This window comes from Artemia sp. Qi Xiang Cuo, chromosome 15, assembly GCF_049724085.1.
Source record: "Artemia sp. Qi Xiang Cuo chromosome 15, ASM4972408v1, whole genome shotgun sequence".
Lineage (NCBI taxonomy): Eukaryota > Metazoa > Arthropoda > Branchiopoda > Anostraca > Artemiidae > Artemia > Artemia sp. Qi Xiang Cuo.
Window position 1 is genome coordinate 16914179 of NC_142808.1, and position 14679 is coordinate 16928857.

Consider the following 14679-nt stretch of genomic DNA (forward strand, 5'->3'; position numbering starts at 1 on the left):
ACCCCCCCCCCCAACTGAATTTGGTTCCCCAGTAGTGCACGAATTTTATCTACATAGGCATGCACAATTTCTACAGTATCAAACACAAAATTTCCCCCCATTAGAGAATTAAAGGAATCCCTCAAACGTCGCAGTGAAAACAACTATATTATTTAAAATTGTATTGGACAATTGAAAGTCTGGAAAAGTTGTAACCTCCTCTTGTAGATTACCCCCTCCCCCAAGTTGTTCAACAATATTTGGGCTATGTTCCACTTCACTTGTTTGAAGTGGAAGTAGGTAATCAGTGGGAGGAGGGTTCCCAGTTAATTCGTTTGTGAAGTCCTCTAAAATTTGTAGGGTGTTTGGACTCAAGTCCGCCTCTGAACTAGGAACATTACCTTGCTCAACTGTGCTAGGTTCTACATTGAAAAAATTACATAGAAGATCGTCAATATTAAAAGGTATTTCAATAGAATTAATTATATCATGCCAGTCACTGATGGCTGATGTTTCATTGTCCTGAAATTCCATTGCCCCTTCAATGAGTTCTTCCTCTTCTTCATTCGATGGTGAGTAAGGGACCAATGCACCAACCTATAAATGAAAAAATAGCTTATTTTCAATGTGTTCAAATCATCCCTACTGTTTTTAAAATTTGGATTATTATTTAAAGTCAGCTTAATAGCATTTGGTTAATTCAACTGAAAGTTCCAACTTAATATATTTACAATCTAAAACAACACTTTACATAGAAGGCGGCAATTTGTTCAAAAAATAGTTTATTTTCAAAGTGTTCAAATCATCATTTTTTTTTGCGGCGCTTTTCGGGCCTGCAGCACATCCCGCGGCGCTTTCCGGGCCCGCGGCGCATCCTTGTGGCGCATCCCTGCGGCTCTTTTCTGGCCCGTGCCGCACCCTGTATCGCTTCCCACAGCGATTCCCGACCGGCTTTCTTCCTCCTTTACACAATTCCCCTCCAAATTTGATATATTTCTTTCTAATTCAACACTGATTCAGTAATAACATGAGTTTAATTATTGTAACTTGTCGCGCGCGAGTTTTCCGATTTCCAAGACTGAACTTCAACAGGTAGGAAAATGACGGGAACCGTTAACTCGGTTTCCCCTCGTTAGAATCTTGGCACGATGTAAGGCTCAGTGCAAATTAGAACGCTGGTATGTGACAGATGGATAAAAGGAATAATCTCTCTCTTAAAACTATGTGAAAAATAGCATTCACAGAGTTTCAAAGGTATCTAAAAATATATGTGATAGTGAAGAGATAGCAACAGAGAAAATAGCAAAGATGAGAAAAAAAGAGCGGTTTCTTTGCAATACAATTACATTTAGATATCTCTGAGGGAGGGCGGAGAAAATAATGGTCGGGTGTGAGGGGTTAATATCTCTGTGACAAGTTTATATTGGGATTGAAAAATAGTGAAAAAAACAGACTAAAAACATTAGAAGAAACAAATATGTATTTCTATAAGATATTTTGAGGAAAAAATGCTCACATTTGCATATCCTGGCAGCACTTGGGTGCCGGATGGTCCAGGTAGTGCGTGCTGGAGGGCGAAAAGGCTAACGTCATTAATGTCTCGTGCAGGGTGGAGTGTGGCTTTTAGAGTAGGACCTATGACTTGTAAAGTTAAGCCAGTGATGTCATGAGCTTGCAAAGATAGCTGTACTTCGGCAGGCAGTGTGGAGCTGGAGAGTTTTGGCCAATGGCCATATTGAGAACCTGCTGCTCTTACAGGGGCTGCCTCGCCCTCTCTTGCTTTCTTACTAGGAGATTGGGCGCATTCTTCAGTATTTGCGTTACCCCTAGATCTCTTTACAGCTGGAGGGGCTGCAAATTCTTCATAATTTGCCTTAAAGAAGAGAAAAAAATTAGTATCAAAATAATTTCCCCCTTTTTTAAAGAATGAAAGTTAGTATCATCATCCATATAATTTTGTTTAGAAAAGTATTTATCTCATTTCAGTAAAGCAAAAAGTAAAAACCCATAGCATAACTTTCGAAATGTTATAAGCTCAAGAATCAGAGGGTATTTAGATATAGGCTTTAAATTAGATAAAAGATCGTTAACCCAGCGGCCTATAGACCTAAATTTGAAAACATAGGTTAAAATGCTATTCAATTTACACATAATATAAGCTTCATGCAACTCCCAAAGACTTTTCTTTCTAGCCTTGCACAGTTTTTTTTCATTTTACAATGATGGCGGTAGAATTGAGGCATTGCCCCCTCCCTTTTACATAATTTACTTACAACGAAGCTGTTAGAAGCAAGGCATTGCCCCCTCTCCACCCCCCTTTTACATATTGTCCTAAATATATTGTTAGACCTTAATTTGAAAATAATCCGTTTCACTTCCCCAAAATAGAGCATCACGTCTGCGCTTAATTATTGCATCAAAGTGTTTTAATTTTGACGGAAGAACAGTTCCTTTGAATTTGACCGCCGCGTTCGTAAACACAGAGGGAAAAGGGGTGATAGCTAATTTTAACCTTGCATAGAGCCTTGTGTCAAAACCAGAGCGGCATTTTCATTAAAAATTGACAGAAGTCAGTGGTCGCTTTAGCTGGAAATATAGAAGGAAGGAATTTAACGAAAAGAGAATTATTTCTATTTGCAAGAATTTGGTTGTAAAACAGTGGGGGGGGGGGTTAGGTTTTGAGGGTAAAAAGAATATATTTTACGTTTTCCGTCGAGTATAAAGATTGTATAGTGATGTTTGTATTGTATGGGGGGGGGGGGATTTACCTGAATATACTGGAGGGTGACCAAGGAAAATAATTTTATTTGAAAATAAAAAACAGGAATTTAACGAAAAGATAATTATTTCCATTTGCGAGAATTTTGGTTGTAAAACAGGGGGGGGGGTTAGGTTTCGAGGGTAAAAAGAATATATTTTACGTTTTCCATCGAGTATAAAGATTGTATAGTGATGTTTGTAGTGTATGGGGGGGGGGAGGGATATACCTGAATATACGGGAGGTTGACCCAGGAAAATAGTTTTATTTTAAAATAAGAAATGTACTTTCATGATAAATTGATTTTTCCAAGGCTTCTAGTTCATAAAATTTATCAATTGATGTTTGAACTATGTCAAAATACTTTATGATAATTTAATCACATCGCATGCCCGTTATATATGAAATCTCAAGGTCAAATTGTTATGTAAACAAGCCCTCTGATTGGCTGAGAAGGAAACACGTGATCTAACTGTTTCCTGGAAACTCATAACATTCGCCTCGAGCAACAACAACAACATGAAGGAAGTGTCATTGACCTGCCCCCATTAGACTCAATAATCCATCAAAGTGAGAAAGTTCCTTTGTTTCCATTCTCACTGACAAGAACTATAAAACAGACATAAATGTGAGAAAGTTGCTCTTTTTTCATTTTCACTAACAAAAGCCCTAAAAACGTCCATAAGAGTAAAAAAGTTCCTGTGTTTTAAATTCTCACTGACAAAAACCATTAAAAAATCCATAAATCACTGTTGACATCCATGAAAAACATCAAATAAATTGACCTACACACATAACCATCCATAGAAACATCCATAAAAGTGACAAAATTCCTGTTTTTTCATTCTCAATGACAACAAACAGACATAAATTATGTAAAAAAAAAGTTGTAGGTGGCAGCAGGGGTGAGTGGTCGGAATTATAGGGTCATCTCTACTTCGACCAGCGTTTACAATGACCGCGCAAAAATCACAAGGGCAAACTTTTGAATTGGTTATCGTAGACTTCCGAACACCTGTTTTTAATCATGGTATGTTGTATGTAGCATTGTTGCGTGTTAAACGAAAAAAAAGCTGGAAAGTTCTTCTACCACTTGCAAATGAAACCTCAGGTCTGAAAATGAAATTCGTCTGAAACTTCAAACGTGTGATGTTGTGTGGATTGTTTCCACACTACACTATAGGCATTGAGTGCCCCCACAAAGCCTCTATTAATTAATAATATACGCTTTTTATTAATTATACTATCAATAAATATGTGTATATATTTTTTCCTCAGAAACAGCTTGATAATTTTTCTTGAAACTGGCACACTAACATTATCTGGGCTGACAAAAATATCTTGATAGGTCACTACTTTGTGAAATCGGTCGGTCGTTATCGGTTTTTAATTGGTTTTTATCGGTCGTTATCGGTCGAAATCTTTTTTTTTTCGTTCGTTATTGTTTCGAAGCTATGGTCTTATAAGATAACTGATGACATCTTGGTGCAAAATTCCCATTCCCTACCGGGATTTGGAGTTATAGCAGTAATTATAGAGTAATTTACAAAAATCAGCATAACATAGGAGAAAGTGAAAAATAATTTTTCTCGGTCGACCGTTCTGAATTAGACTTATAGAGCGTCACTCAATTAAAAAAAAATTAAATAGAAAGAGAAATTGTCATCTTTGTGACCAGTTTTGGTAATGATGATACCTAAGGAATCTCAACCCCAAGAACACTTTGAAGACACGAACATCACAACGAATTGCAAATGTAAATGAAGCTCAACGAAATCTGCGGTTATAAGACATACTACAATACTATAACAGCATAAAAATGAATCACAAATGAAAGGATTCACAACGAAATCTGCGGTTAGAAGACAAGCGACAGCGAGAATCCAAAAAAATGACATACAATGAAATCTGCGGTTAGAAAATATGTGACAACAAGCATCACAACGAATCGCTAAGTAAAATGATGCAAAACAAAACCTGTGGTTAGAAGACAAGCAACAATTCTTTCAAATTCGTTTGTGTCCTAACTACTGTTGTTAATACGTAGCATTTAATTCGTACCATCAGGGAATGAGCGAAACTTTATAGGCATTTCTTATTATTCTGTTTTCTTTAACAGTATATGTTAATCCTGCCATATGATAAGTTGAGGACCGAGCGAAGCTCAGTCTCCTCGTACTGATCCTTAAAACGAACAGGTAGGACTATGGATACTAGAGGAGACGTAAAACGAATAGATCATACATCGAATAATCAAGTAAAACTTAAAACCCGGTCAGACCTTTCAACACTAACCTGAGGGGTGACGGCGTCGGATCGAACCTTTCAAGAATAGCCTGAGGTGTTACGGCAAACAAGCCTGCAGTGTGACCTTGAGGAGTTCTCAAAGATCCTAATGCCTTGTAAACTACACTGCTCGACACTGCAATTTGATTAACACATAATTCTTTTGGGTCTGGGTTGTTTTGCTGCGCTCTTCTGTATTGCATACTTAGATTGTCTGCCACAAAGCGCTGTGGATGGGTGATTGTGGTAGAAAAAAAAACGAAACAAAAACACAAAAGGAAAAAATGACAAACTTCCACCACTTCCTAACCATGTTATCTATTGTGACTTTTATGTCCCTCTTTTTGTTTTAGGGATATGCTTGTATTTCTCCATTGTCTTGTTTCCTTTTGGCAACATTTAGCCTTCTTTTTGTCCAACATAAACTTGAATTAAAAAAGAGAAAACTAAAGATAAAAGATAAAAACTAAGCTATATTATCTATTTGGAATTTTTTGTTCCCTCCTTTTTTTCTAGGGATGTGCTTGTATTTCTCCATTGTCTTATTTCCTTTTGGCAACATTTAGCCTTCTTTTTGTCGAACATAAACTTGAATTAAAAAAGAGAAAACTGAAGATGGAAGAGATCAAAATAATTATTCTGTTTATGTTTTCATTGATACCTTTGGAATTTGCAATGCAATACCCGAAGGCGATGGTTGCTATTCTTCGCGGGGTCAAACCCCAGTTTCCCGTCCTATCAGTGTCCCGTAATATTTGGGCATAAATAAAAAATCAGGACATCTAGGTCGTAGATTTGAACACGGCAAAACATGTTTCACCATTTATTATTATGATGTTTACAGCTTTATTTCGAAACATTTTGACCTTTTCTAAATGAAATAGCTTGCGTGTATATTGCATGCATAGTTCAATAAGGGCAAAAAATAACCACCATGAACATCATCAGTGGTAAAAAATTCTATTAGATTGTTTCTTATTAGAATAGTCACTTAAAAAGAGCCTCGTAATGATTTAGTTTTAAAAGAACGATTTCAAATTTTTATTAAACTCTGAATTGATGCAATGTCCCTTGGGGATAAAAAAGAGTTCTGGTTTAGTGGTTTGCCCACTCAGAAGGTAAGGTAACAGTAACACAACAGAATTCTGAAAACTACCCTTCACTTTAACACGAGAACTTGTGAATCCCTTGTCTGTAGCGGATTAATGTAATGATTCATATAATCTGAGCCATAGAATCAGATTTACCATCATCATAGGCATGACAGCTTCTCAAAAATTGCAAAAATTTTTCAATTTATTTAATAAGTCAATTCATTTTTCCAATTTATTTTTTCAATTGTTCAATTTGATTGAATAAAACGAACAAAATAATTTATAGTCAAAAGGCAGCTAGACTAATCTTCAGTTTATAATCTGTACTTAAAAATTACGACATCAACAACTTTTTTCCTAAGATATTTAAATGTATGATCATTACTTATAAATTGTTTTGGAAATATTAAAATCAAAAATTCAATCGTCACAATGTATTTGAAACCTATGGAATACATATACTGGAATTTCTAGCGCAGAAACTAGCACAGTTTAAGCACGTGTGCACATGCACAAGTTCCTGCACAAACAAAAGAAATCCAACGAAAACCTATGGTATGGCAATTCCTTTTTTCATTTATTTCCTGTTATAGCACTATAATTGGCTCAATTGAATTATTTAACACATGAAGATAGTTCTTTACTTCCGTGTTACATGGTTCACACTCGATAAGTGAAGTTTGGTGAATACTAATGGAATAAAACAAAATAATATGAAAATTCAATACTTTAGTAACAAAATTATGAAAACTACAACAAAGAATTACGGTAGGGGGGGGGCTGCAAAGAACACATTATATTAAATACCTAACCTAACTAAAATACCAACTAAATATTTAATTAGAATATAGCTACAGTGTAGTTTTCCACCGAGCCGAAGCTAATTGTCTGGTATAAAGACCTTGAAAACCGGTTATTGCCTCATCTTCGGGATCCAGATTCTTGATTGTGTACCATTCAATACGGAAGTACCGATAATTCTTAAGAATTATTTTCGTTAAAACCTACCTGAGATAACCGATAATGCATTGAATTTAAGGCCATTACCCCTGTAGCTATGGAGGATGGTTTTGACCTTGGAGGCACGATTATTAGACCTTATGATAAAATGGCTACCTAAAAATGTTAATCTGATATAATCAGAGCTACGGGAGGGCCAGATAGAAGAAAAGAGCATGGGAGGGAGACTGGCAGCTCTCATCAGTTTTTCGCACTTATTGAGGACCCTATTAATTAAAAACTTTCAGTTGAATGAGCTACTCCTATGTTTCAATAATCAGCGGCAAGGAAAAAATTTTTTGGTCCTTCTTTGGGTCCTATTTTGAGGGAAAACAATCTTTATTTTTATTCCGTGTTGGTGCTGCTTTAGTCCTAGGACTTAGGTTATAAGCTTCAAGCCAATCATATAATAATTGTTGGCCTTTTTTGACCTTATATATATGAGACGCCAACCATGGCCTGGAACAATTTATTTGTACGCTGGTCAAACAGTTCGTGGTAGCTCATTCGACTGAAAATTTAAAATTATAGGGTCCTTAATAAGTGCAAACACTGATGAAAGAAAGTAGACTCCCTCCCATGCCCTTTTCTTTCTTCTGGCCATTGCTTAGCCCTGATTATATCAGATTAAAATTTTAGATACCTATTTTTTCAAAAGTCTAATAAACGTGCCTCCAGGGTCAAAACCACTCTCCACAACTACAAGGGTAATGGCTATAAATTCCGTACATTATCTCAGACAGGTTTTGATGGAAATAATTCTTAAGAATCATCCTCATTGGTCGAATAATTTAATCGAGCCAATTACAGGGTTATACCAGGAAATAGTTGAAATAAGAATTACTATACCATAGATTTGTGTCGGATTTATTTTGTTTGTGTCGAGGCTTGGAGTTTGTTTAAACTGTGGTGGCTTCTGCGTTAATTAAATAAAAAAACAAGTTTTTTAAACTGAAAGTAAGGAGCGACATTAAAACTTAAAACGAACAGAAATTATTCCGTATATGAAAGGGGCTGTCCCCTCCTCAACACCTCGCTCTTTGCGCTAAAGTTTTTTATTGTTTTAGAAAATAAAGTTGTGAGACAGAGTCAAACTTTAGCGTAAAGAGCGAGGCGTTGAGGAGGGGAGCCCCTTTCATATACGGAATAATTTCTGTTCGTTTTAAGTTTTAATGTCGCTCCTTACTTTCAGTTTATAAAACTTGTTTTTTTATTTAATTTCTGATCGTGTTTTAGTTAATGCAGCTTTTATTTTGGCTCGCCGTCATTGAATAAGCAAACAAAATTTGCATAAAAATTTTACTTTTCTTTTGCTAAATGGCTGTCTCTAAATTTGGTTCTGACGTAATTTACGAATTAACTTAGGTAACGAACTTCTATATTCGTATATTTTTCTTCTGGCAAAAAATACAAAGTTGCAGAATTTTGCAGATATGAGTTTGAACCTATGTTAGTGGTTTTTCTGACACGCTGAATTTAACGGTGTAATTTTCACTAAATTTTTTTCACTTTTAGGGGATGTTTCCCCCCTCTGTAAAAAATCATGCAAGTTTTCTCAGTCTCTTAGCCTTTGAAGAGTACTACTAAACTTAATAACATTCATATATTTAGAATCAGCATTATAAGACCATTCTTTTGATACATTTATTGACATCAAAGTTCCATTTTTAAAAGTTTCGATTACTATTGAGCCGTATCGCTTGTTTTTTTTATTGTTTTTTTTTTATTACGTATATGTTATTACGTATATGATGGGGTTCTCCCCTTAGTCAATGAAATAAAAAAAACAAGTTTTTTTAACTGAAAGTAAGGAGCGACATTAAAACTTAAAACGAACAGAAATTATTCTGTATATGAAAGGGGCTGTCTCCTCCTCAACGCCTCGCTCTTTACGCTAAAGTTTTTTATTGTTTAAGAAAAATAGAGTTGTGAGAAAGTCAAACTTAAGCGTAAAGAGCAAGGCGTTGAGGAGGAGAAAGCCCCTTTCATATACGGAATAATTTCTGTTCGTTTTAAGTTTTAATGTCGCTCCTTACTTTCAGTTAAAAAAACTTTTTTTTTATTTCATTTTTGAACGTTTTTGAATAAATACAGGTTTTGATCTTGGCTCACCGTACATGAATAATTAAAACAAAATTTGCATATTATATTTGGTTAAATGGCTTTCTTGAAAGTTGTTTAATTTTATTTACGAACATTTTTATTAGTAATTAAATAAAAAAAACAAGTTTTTTAAACTGAAAGTAAGGAGCGAAATTGAAACTTAAAACGAACAGAAATTATTCCGTATATGTTAGGGGCTGTCCCCTCCTCAACGCTTCGGTCTTTACGCTAATGTTTTTTATTGTTTTAAAAAATAAAGTTGTGAGACAGAGTCAAACTTTAGCGTAAAGAGCGAGGCGTTGAGGAGGGGACAGCCCTTTCATATACGGAATAATTTATGTTAGTTTTAAGTTTTAATGTCGCTCCTTACTTTCAGTTTAAAAAACTTGTTTTTTATTTAATTTCTAATCGTTTTTTAGTTAATACAGCTTTTATTTTGGCCCACCGTCATTGAATAAGTAAACAAAATTTGCATAAAAATTTTACTTTTCTTTTGCTAAATGGATGTCTCTAAATTTGGTTATGACGTAATTTACAAATTAACTTACGTAACTAACTTCTATATTCGTATGTTTTTCTTCTGGCAAAAAATACAGAGTTGCAGATTTTTGCAGATATGAGCTTGAAACCTATGTAATAGGTTTTTCTGATACGCTGAATCTGACGGTGTGATTTTCATTAAAATTCTTTAACTTGTAGGGGATGTTTTCTCCCTCTTTAAAAAATTCGGTAAACTTTCTCAGGCTCGTAGCCTTTGATGAGTAATACTAAACTGAATAAAATTTATATATTTAGAATCAGCATTATAAACCCATTCTTTAAATACATTTATTGACATCAAAATTCCGTTTTTAAAAGTTTCGATTACTATTGAGCCGTATCGCTTGTTTTTTTATTGTTTTTTTTTATTACGTATATGTTATTACGTATATGAGGGGGTCCTCCCCTTGGTCAATACCACGCTCTTTACGTTAAAAGTTAAAAAAATTTTAATTCACAAACCCCTGAATCACAAAGACCGTTTAATTAGAATAGATAGCTCTTTTGAAAGCACTAAAAAACAAACTGTAGCGTAAAGAGCGAGGTATTGACTTGGGGGAGAACCTCCTCATATACGTTATAATTTCTGTTCGTTTTAAGTTCTAAGGTTGCTTCTTATTTTCAGTTGAAAAAAACTTGTTTTTTTTTAAATTTAATTTCTGATCGTTTTTTAAATAATGCTTGGAAATCCGGCGCCCCCTTCACAGAAATGTCCCTTACCCCAAAGAAACATCCTCCATGGAAATATTCTCCCGAGTAACCCCCTCCTCCAGCCCCAGCCTCCAGGAAAAAATCCTTCCTGAAAATGTCTGTATATTTCCCAATAACCAATAAATGATGCTGGCAAGTCCGGCGCCCCCTTCATGGCAATTTCCCTTCCCCCATGAAAACTTCCTTCATGGACAGATCCTCCAACATAACCCCAAACCCCCCCCACTGCCAGAAAAAACCCTCCTGAAGACCTCTGTATACTTCCCAATAACCAATACTATATGTTAACATTGGGTAAAGTTCATAACTTTTAGCCCTCTCCCCGGGGACTTCGGGGAATTAAGTCATCCTAAAAGACATAGTTATCCTATTTCGACCATTCTGAACAAAATGGCTATCTCAAAATTTTGATCGGGTGACTTTGGGAAAAAAATGAGCGCGGGAGGGGGCCTAGTTGCCCTCCATTTTTTTTGTCACTTAAAAAGGACACTAGAACTTTTAATTTCCGTTTCAATGAGCCCTCCCACGATATTCTGGGATCACTGGGTCGAAACGATCACCCCTGGAAAAAAAAAATAAAAAAAAAAAATAAACACACATTAGTGATCTTTCTTCTGGCAAAAAATACAAAATTCCACATTTTCGCAGATAGGAGCTCGAAACCTCGACAGTATGGTTCTCTGATAGGCTGAATATGATGGTATGATTTTCATTAAGGTTCTATAACTTTTAGGGGGTCTTTTCCTCTTTTTTTGAAAATCAGCCAAATTTTCTCAGGCGCTTAACTTTTGATGGGTAGCACTAAACTTGATGAAAGTTAAATAGGCTATTTGAAATCAGCATTGAAATCTGATTCTTTTGATGTAACAATTGGTATCAAAAACCCGTTTTCTAGAGTTTCGGTTACCATTGAGCCGGGTCGCTCCTTACTTACAGTTCGTTACCACGAACTGTTTGATAAATATGCGTAACTTAAGAATTAACTTATGTGAAGAACTTGTAAATACGTGGGATTTCATTATGTATTGTAGGGGTCTCGCCCCCTAGTTCGTACCCAGGTCTTTACACTAAGATTAATCTTGTTAACTAGGTCTGAAAAAGTTATCGGTTCATCACAAAGGCCGGTAGTTAGAATAAATAGCTCTTATGAAAGTACTTAAAAAATCTCTGGCTTAAAGAATGAGGTATTGACTAGGGGGTGAACCCAATCATATATGTAATATTTTCTGTTCGTTTAAAGTTTTGGTATTGACTAGGGGGTGAACCCAATCATATATGTAATATTTTCTTTTCGTTTAAAGTTTTGATGATGTTGTTTTTGAAAAAAACAAGTTGAAAAACTTGTTTTTTTTTTAATTTAATTTCTGATCTTTTTTTAAATAATGCTGGGAAGTCCGGCGTCCCCTTCTTAGCAATGTCTCTTCCCCCATGAAAACTTCCTTCATGGAAAGATCCTCCCACGTAACCCCCGCCCCCCCCCCCCACTACCAGGAAAAATATCCCCTGAAAACGTCTGTACTGTATACTTCGCAATAACCAATACTATATGTTAACATTGGGTAAAGTTCATAACTTTCAGCCCTCCTCCCGGGAATTTCGGGGAATTAAGTCATCCTAAAAGACATACTTATAATATTGTCGAACATGCTGAAACAAATGGCTATCTCAAAATTTTGATCAGGTGACTTTGGGAAAAAAATGAGCGTGGGAGGGGGCCTAGTTGCCCTCCATTTTTTGGTCACTTAAAAAGTGCATTAGAACTTTTAATTTCCATTCCAATGAGCCCTCCCACGATATTCTAGGACAACTTGGTCGATACAATCACCCCTGGGGAAAAAAACAAATAACCATGCAACCGTGATCCTTCTTCTGGCAAAAAATGCAAATTTCCACATTTTTGTAGATAGGAGCTTGAAACCTCTAGAGTAGGATTCTCCTATACGCGAAATTTGATGGTGTACTGTTCATTAAGGTTCATCAACTCTTATACGATCTTTTCCCCTTTTTTCAAAAATCAACCAAACTTTCTCAGGCGCGTAGCTTTTGATGGGTAGGATTAAACTTGATGAAATTTATATATTTGAAATCAGCATTAAAATCCAATTCTTTTGATGTATCTATTTGTTTCAAAATACCGTTTTCTAGAGTTTGGTTACCATTGAGCCGGGTCCCAATAACCAATACTATATGTTAACATTGGGTAAAGTTCATAACTTTCAGCCCTCCCCCTGGGGGCTTCGAGGTATTAAGTCATCCTAAAAGACATAATTATTATATTTTCGAACATGTTGAAAAAAATGGCTATATCAAAATTTTTATTGGCTGACTTTGGAAAAAAATGGTCGTGGGAGGGGGCCTAGTTGCCCTCCATTTTTTTGTCACTTGAAAAGGGCACTAGAACTTTTAATTTTCGTTCCAATAAGCCCTCCCACGATATTCTAGGGCCGCTGGGTGAATACGATTACCCCTGGGAAAAAGAAAAAAAAAACAAAAAAACAAATAAACACACACCCGTGATCTTTCTTCTGGCAAAAAATGCAAAATTCTACATTTATGTAGATAGGTGCTGGAAACATCTACAGTAGGGTTCTCTGATACGCTGAATATGATGGTGTGAATTTCATTAAGGTTCTGTAACTTTTAGGGGGTCTTTCCCCCTTTTTTCGAAAATCAGCCAAATTTTCTCAGGCGCGTAACTTTTGATGCGTATAATTAAACTTGATGAAACTTATATATTTGAAATCAGAATTAAAATCTGATTCTTTTGATGTATCTATTGGTACCAAAATTCCGTTTTTTAGAGTTTCGGTTACCATTGAGCCGGGTCGCTCCTTACTTACAGTTCGTTACCACGAACTGTTTGATATTTCCAGTTTCAATAGCTACCGAAACTCTAATAAACAGACTCTTGATAGCAATAGATCAAAAGAATTGAATTTTGATGCTTATTTGAAGTATATAAAATTCATCAAGTTTAATGTTACTCATCAAAAGTTACGAGCCGGAGAAAATTTGCCTATTTTTGAAAAAAGGAGGATACACCTCCAAAACATCAAGTGACCAAAATGAAAATCACACCCCCAGGTTCAACATATCAGAGAACCCCACTGTAGAGGTATCAAGCTCCTACATACAAAATGTGGAATTTTATTGATGAAGAAAGATCTGTGATGAGTTTTTATTTGTTGTTGTTTTTTTTGTATGTTTTCCTCAGGGAGGATCATATCGAACGAGTGATCCTAGAAGATCTAGAGAGGGCTCATTTGATCAGTACTCAAAAGTTCTAGTGCTCTTTTCACCAAAAATATTTGAGGTTGGCTAGCCCCCCTCCCACGCCTATTTTTGCCCAGAGTCACCCGATCAAAATTTTGAGATGAAGAGATCTAATGGCTATGCCTTTGAGGATGACCTGACCCTAGGAGGTTAGGGATGATGACATGGGAGGTCTTAGTGAGGGGGGAGGTTAGGTGGTAGAATCTTTCCATGGAGAAACTTTTAATGGAGGAAGGGGATTTTATATGGAGGGGCAGCCGTATTTCCAGCCGTTATTTAAAAAATGATCAGAAATTCAATAAAAAGACAATTTTTTTCAACCGAAAGGAAGGAGAAATATTAAAACTTAAAATTAACAGAAATGGGTTTGTAATTGAGTGATTCATCCCTTCCTCAATGATCCGCTCTTTGCGCTAAAGATTTTTTTAGAACCATAAAAAAAGTATTATTCTAATTAAACGGGCCTTGTGTTTCAGGGACATTCTTAAATCATTGGAACAAAAAATCAAACTTTAGAGTAAAGAGCGAGGTATAGAGGTCTTACTAGGCTGCAGCAATTGCCACAACCACAGTAGTCTACAAACCAGTGTACAATGGTTTAAGTGGTCTTTTTTTTGTGAGGGAGGAAAATCAGCTCCTCGGAATTTCTTAAAATCCGAAAACTCTTTCTAGAAAACTTTAATAATGTCCCATAGTTTCGTCCACAAAACAATTTTTATCCATTTAATTTTTTTTATTTACAAACAAAAATATAACAACTAAATTACTAATAACCATTCCAAAAAAGGTATAAAAAGCACTTGCGATGGGGCGGCTACGTACATTTTTTAAAACAAATAATTAATGCAACAAAAAAGAAAATTAAATAAAAATAAATAAATTACATAACCAAAATAAAACTATAACCAGTCTCTCATCAACCATTCTACCATAAAA

At 35.5% G+C, this 14679-nt stretch overlaps 1 protein-coding gene across 1 annotated transcript in view; it reads left to right on the forward strand.

Moving 5' to 3' along the window:
* LOC148943393 (lysosomal acid glucosylceramidase-like) overlaps nt 1-14679 on the forward strand; it is a 117033-nt gene that overhangs the window by 47238 nt on the left and 55116 nt on the right. The gene's annotated exons all lie outside the window — the stretch shown is intronic.